Here is a 6,530-nt window from a genome sequence, read left to right on the forward strand (position 1 = left end):
CAACAGACCAGAAAACAGGTAAAGTTCTGATGGTACCCACTGAGTTTCCTGAATTCAGTCCTTTCTTCTTAAAACAAAACTATCCTGGACTAGTGCAGTGAATGGCTGACCTGTCTCGTGGACATATAGGACAGTGGACGTATAGGACGTATAGACAATAGCCTCTATTTCAGGAATTCTAGCACAGAGCTTCTCAACCTGAAATGTGCACGTGAATCACCCCAGGATCTCGTTTAAGTGCAGGTCTGATTCGGTAATTCCAAGGTGGGGCTGAGATTCTGCATTTCTAACCAGCTCCCAGGGGATGCGGATGCCGCTGGTCCATGAACCAACTGTGTGTTGCAAGGGCCCAGACCATTGTCAGACCAAGTATCAAGTCATGTGTTCTGATTTAGGGATCAGAACGCAGAGCAAACCAGCAAGTGAGAAGCTTCATAAAGCTCGGACCAAGAACTGCCCAAGATCAGACAGTGGATTCCAAAGCCAGGTAGATAACTGGTGGCTAGAGGCACTTGCTTGAGGCCCACTGATCTCAACACTGGATGCCTAGGAAGCGCTACCATAGCACAAACTGTCTGGGTTTGAACGTCAGCTCTCCATTTCTTTACTGACTTTTACCATAAATGGAAAGGCTTTCCCTGGGAGCTCCCCAGGGATCTTATGCTGCAGTGTGGTCACTGTTGTTATCGCCAATATTACAGTAAGGACTGTGATGGTAATAAGCTGGAATGTTTGTTCCAAACGCCAGGATGTCGAGTTCTTTGTGATTACCCTTCAACGAGAACCTCTGGTATTTTGAAACTGACACACTTATGAAAAAAATTAAATACTAGATGATCAGCCAGGATCTGAGGGAATTTCCCACCCTGAATTGCACATGCCAAAACTAACCAAAACACTTGGTGGTGTTTTCCTTTTTTACTGCTGGCACACAAGCAATACAAGCATTGAAGTTTATGTGGGAGATACGGTATAACCGCTAACCAACAAAAGATCAAAACAGGCTTTATTCTAGGACTCTCTGTTCTGTGGGCGAGGAGTTCATGAAGGATTTCTACTGGCAGGTCCTTGGAGTGCAAATTGGATTCCTTTAAGCCCCCAGTAGGCTTTTTCCTATAACCAAGACATTAATAAGGACATGGCTGCCTGACGTTGTCTGTGCCATTGCTTCTCTGCAGTTCCAGCCATAAAAAGGCATTGCCCATAGTGGGAGTTTCCCTTCTTGCTGCGATGACAGGGGGCCAATCTCTGCCTCCACATGTCTCTGGCTTCCTTACCAGTCTCTTAGGGCCATTCGGATTCAGAATCGTAGAAACCGATTTTTAACAAATTTCGGAAATCATCAAGCATAATCTCTTCAATTTAAGGATGAGAAACCCAAGGCCAAAAGGAGTGAAGTGCCCAAGCTCATCTAGCCAGTTCGTGGCAGAGCCAGATCCAGAACTCTGTCTTCTGACCCCAAATCCATGAGTCCACTGCCCTCCCACTGCCCTCAGATCATGGCTGACACTGAGGGGTCTCCCACCCTGCACATCCCAAAACCTCCTTCAAAGTCCAATCCACCCACAGTGCATGGACACCATCTCCAGAGTCACTAACTAAGAATCTGAATATCTAAACAGTATCTAATTATCAGATTAATAGTCAAAAAAAAAAAAACCCTCACGGGGTCCAAAAACTGAGTTTACTTCTAACGTTGAGTATATTCATGGATGATTCAGTAGTTCCTAGGTCCTCTTCTGATTCCCAAGGTTATTAGAAAGGTCATTGGGAGGAGGCATTATTCTAACAATCATTGCATAGTTAGGTTTGATGTCCACATACCTGAGTTTGATTCTTGCTTACTGCCAGCAGGCTTTGAACAAATTCTTTAACTACTCTAGCCATCAATTTTCACATCTTTAAAAATGAGGTGAAGACTTTTATCTCATAACTTTGTGGAGGAATAAAATGAGATAGACATTACATCGAGTGCATAACAGAGTGCCTTAAACATAGTAAGCATTCAAAGATGCAACCTGCTACTCCTCCCTCATCATCGTCATTGTGTATCTGGTTTTCCTTAACGAGACTTTGACTTCCCCACAGATTTGGTTTATTAAAGTGAAAGGCTGACACATAGGAGACACTCCATAAATGCTTTCAGTTCATTTCAGAAGCAGAAGAAAACATGATGCTCTCCCTTGAGGAGCTTTTACTGTCTGCAGAAAAAACAGGAAGATGAGCTAACATGTCGAGCATGTAACGTGCTAAGTACTTTGCATGAGTTCTTTCATTTAATCCTGTGGTACCTCTATAAGACACATGCTATCACGAAGCTCATTTTACACTTGCAGATACGTAGGCCCCAAGAAATTATTTTACCCAAGATCACAAATCTACTGAGTGACGGAGCTGGCCTTCAGAACTCTTCGTACCTGGAGCCAGGTGCATAGACTTGCCACCTTTCATGCCCTCAGACTCTGATGCCACATCATTTCTTCCAGGGTCCACTCTAGCAAGGAACTGTGTTTCACAGTTTTCTTACGGAATTTTTTCTAACCATGTGTAGTTGTTTGCCCAGACCACCATAACAAAGTACCACAGACTTGGTGGCTTGAACAGCAGAGATTTACTCCCTCTTAGTCCTGGAGGCTGAAGTCCAAGATCAAAGTGTTGGCAGGTTTGATTTCTCCTGAGGCCTCTCTCCTTGGCTTGTAGATGGCTGTCTTCTTGCTGTGTCCTCACATGGTCCTCCTTCAGTCTGAATTTTCTGTGTCCTAATCTCCTCTTCTTATAAGGACACTGGTCATATGGGATTAGGGCCCACCCTAGATACCTCATTTTAATTTATTTACCTCTTTAAAGACCCTCACTCCAAATACGTCCTGTGATGCTGGGGGTTAGGACTTCAACAAATGAATTTTGGGTGGACACAATTCAGCCTATAACACCATCATTAGCATTACACATGTGTGTCTCCTCTTAGCTCCTGAAATCCATGGTGTAGAAATGATGGACAAAGGTGAGGGGTGGGGGAAGCAGGGGGTCTAATCTCTGCTTAGAAAGAGCACAGATTTCTCTTGGAATACCTTTCTGTAACCCCTTCTGCCTCCTTGAATGATTTTACTACTTCATCATTCCCCGCACCATGCATATGCACTTTATACTATTTGTCTCTGCTCAGCACCACCATGTACCCGCTCCATAGGTTGTGCTCTGCCCAAAGATGCTTGGGTCGGGGGTGAATGATGGTTGAATCCAGCCCTGAGTCCACTTTCCAAGGCAGGGGACACAGGACTACATCTTCCTAAGAGTGGGATCTTTTTCTTGACACAAAAAAGCACATTTTTCATCTTTAACATTCATCATTTGTGGCTCAATGCTAGAATTTCTTCCCTGTCTGTGGGTATGGAGAGAAACAGATAAAGACAGAAAGGGAACAAGTGGGGTAAGAGGGAGAAGGAGAGATGGGAGGGGGAGTATTTGATCTCTTTAGAAGGATCTTTGAGAGCAGATTCCTCTTCCTTTACATCATTGGGTGTTTAATAACTCCTAAAACAATTACTCAAAGAGAGAGAGAAATTTGCATAAATTTATTTTTAGGACAGTAAACCTGGGCCAGGGATGGCAGTGGAGGTTTCAACTTGAGAGTCTAAATTTAGATTCCTATCTGTGCTTCCCCATACCTCTAAGATTCTGCCTTTTCTCCTGCTGACCCCTAATATGCCAAGTCAAATTTTCAAGTAAACTCTAAACTCTGTATGTTGTTAAATTCTTCCCATTCATTGTCACTTTCTTCTGTTATTTAGAATCTCAATAAAGGAAAGAACTATAAGATTCTCTCAGAAGAGTCTCTCAGAAGCAAGCGCACAAAGGAGCTTTAGTCCTCTGCCCCTGGCCAAAAGGAAGGGCTGCCTTCCTCTAGAGTCTCACTTAGCATCCTTGTCTCCAAATCCCGCCACCATCACTAGTATCTTTCTTCTTCCTTTGGTCCTACAGCACAAATAAGATGTATTTCTTGCTCACATCATGATGCTGAAGATCAAGTGCTTTCCTGGGCATTTTTGTTCTATGTGGAGACTGGAATCTGGAGAGGAGCTATTGGGAGGAACTGATGTCATGGATGAGGGGACATTGCTGATGCTCTTCATTCCTTTGTGTAGACCCAGCTTTTTATCTGGCATCATTTTCCTTCTGCTTGCAAGATTTCCTTTAATATTTCTAATGGAGCAGGTCTTCCAGTGACAAGTTATTTCAACTCTCAGATGTCTGAAAGAGGCTCTATTTTACTTTTGTTTTTGAAAGTTAATTTTGCTGGGTATAGAATTTAGGTTGATAGTTGTTTGTTTGTTTTTTCTTTCAGGACTTTAAAATGTTGCTCCACTGTCTTTTAACTTGCATTGTTTCCAAAGAGAAGTCTTCTAAAATTCTTATCTTTGTTCCTTTGTATATAGTGTGTATTTTTTCCTCTGGTTATTTTTAAGATTTTTCTCCTTATAATGACTTTTTTAAAATTTAAATCTAAATCTAAAATTTTTTTTTTCATGGACTTTATCCCCACCACCACTTTTACCCCAGGTTGAATCTGATTATGATATGCCTTGGAGTCATTTTCTTTATATTTTGTCTGCTTGATTTTTGTTGAGTTTCTTGGATCTGTGAGTTTATAGTTTTCTACAATTTTAGGAAAATTTCAGCTATTACTTCTTCAAATATTTTTTTCTGTTCCCACCTTTTACAACTCCATTTACATGCAAATAGGGCCACTGGGGGTTGTCCCACGGTTCACTGATACTCTGTTGAAGTCTGTTAGTCTTTTTTCCTCTGTGTGTTTCATTTTGAACAGTTCCTATTGCTAAAGCCCTCAAATTCACCAATATTTTCCTCCACAGTGTCTAATCTGCTGTCAGTGCCATCCAGTGTAATTTTATCTCAGACATTGTATTTTCATATCAAAATAGTTGACTCAGGTCTTTTTATTTTAAACTAGATTCCATGTTTTCCCTCAATATGTTTATGATTTCTTCTATCTTCTTGAATTTATAGATTGTATTTGAAAGGACATGATAGGGTTCCTTAGTCATTTGTGTTTCTTAAAAACTCACTGCCTTCCTTCTGCATTCCAAGTGCATTCTGGTTCCAGTGGGAAGTGTGCCATCCTGGGAAGGAAGTGCCCCTCCTCCTTCCCCACCCCCACCTTACTCAGCAATAGACATGCTTACCTTGTGTTTGCTTGGAGTCTTCCCTACACCCTGTCACAATCATGGGTCCTGTGGAATTCTGTGCTCATGGGGCATCATGAATGCTACACGTGAACGGGCAGCGAGGACCAGTGGACACCCATATATCTCCTGACTACTCAGATCACATGCATGCTCTGCTGACCCAATGGACTTCGTACAAAACATGAGTTCAAAGATAACATTATTAAGGATTTCCAAACGGCAACAGCAGACTGTTAAACCAAGTGTGGGTCCCTTCTGTCAGCTGCACGGGTCACCGGCTAGCCCTCATCCCCAGGCGGCAGAGAGAGGGGAATGCAGGCACACTGAGTACCGTGAGGTGGGAGTCACAATTCTGCATCACAACCATGCTTTACCCAATGGGATGACCAGGGGCAAGGCTCTGAACTCTTTGGCCATCAGAGTCCTTATGAAACGAGTGTCTTGTATATGATATTTACAAAGGTCTTATTTCTACAATAGTATCATCCTACCAGAGTGAGAGGGCTCCTTAAAGTTCTTTACCGTGTTTGAGCAGGTCTTAATGAAGACCTAGAAAGAATTTAAAGGACACGCCTGCCCCTTTCTTTGGGGTTCCCCTGCTCCCATGGGTGCCACTTAGAAAAGTGAAAAAAACCCCACAGCTTTAGAACATATTTGGCAAGAGCAGAATTCTTTCTAGACATTAAGATAAATTCCACGCTTATTTTTCCCTTAAATGCTAAAGGTTTTGCAGGCTTTCCATAGAGTGGGTTTTAAGCCTGAGTGTAGCCATGGACACACACGCCTTTGGCTTCATCTCAGTGCCCACGTCCGCATGGTGTGGTCACTAAGGCTGCTGTGCCCCTGGACCTGCGGCCTGTCATGTTCCCTGATTTCCAGCTGTGTTCACTGGGCCTGCCTTCACCTCTGTTCTGCACGTTGCTGGTTTTTCCATATCAGGTCTGTGGAAGAACATAAACATTTCTCCTTTTCTGAACGAGACTTCCAGTGAGTGTGTGTATGTGCGTGTGTGTCTAACTTCCTAGAAACCAGGGCTGTTTTCTCTTGCCAGGCGCCACAGCGGGCCTTCCTGTGCAGGAGGTCATTTCAGTAAGGACTCGGAGCTTAGTAAACGGAGAAAAGAAGGTCATTCTCAGACAGGATGTTGGGAAGACGCCCTGAATGAGCCTTGCTGGGCAAGAGACGCCAACGGGACCAAGAATGTGGGCCAGTCCCCCAGGAAGTTATTCATGAGCCTGCACTGTATGATAAACAGGCAACCAAAGCCTTTTCTAAACAACAAAAATCACAATGCTCCAAATTCCAGAAAATCCTCAAACAATG

The sequence above is a fragment of the Orcinus orca genome, chromosome 10 (genome assembly GCF_937001465.1).
Source record: "Orcinus orca chromosome 10, mOrcOrc1.1, whole genome shotgun sequence".
NCBI lineage: Eukaryota > Metazoa > Chordata > Mammalia > Artiodactyla > Delphinidae > Orcinus > Orcinus orca.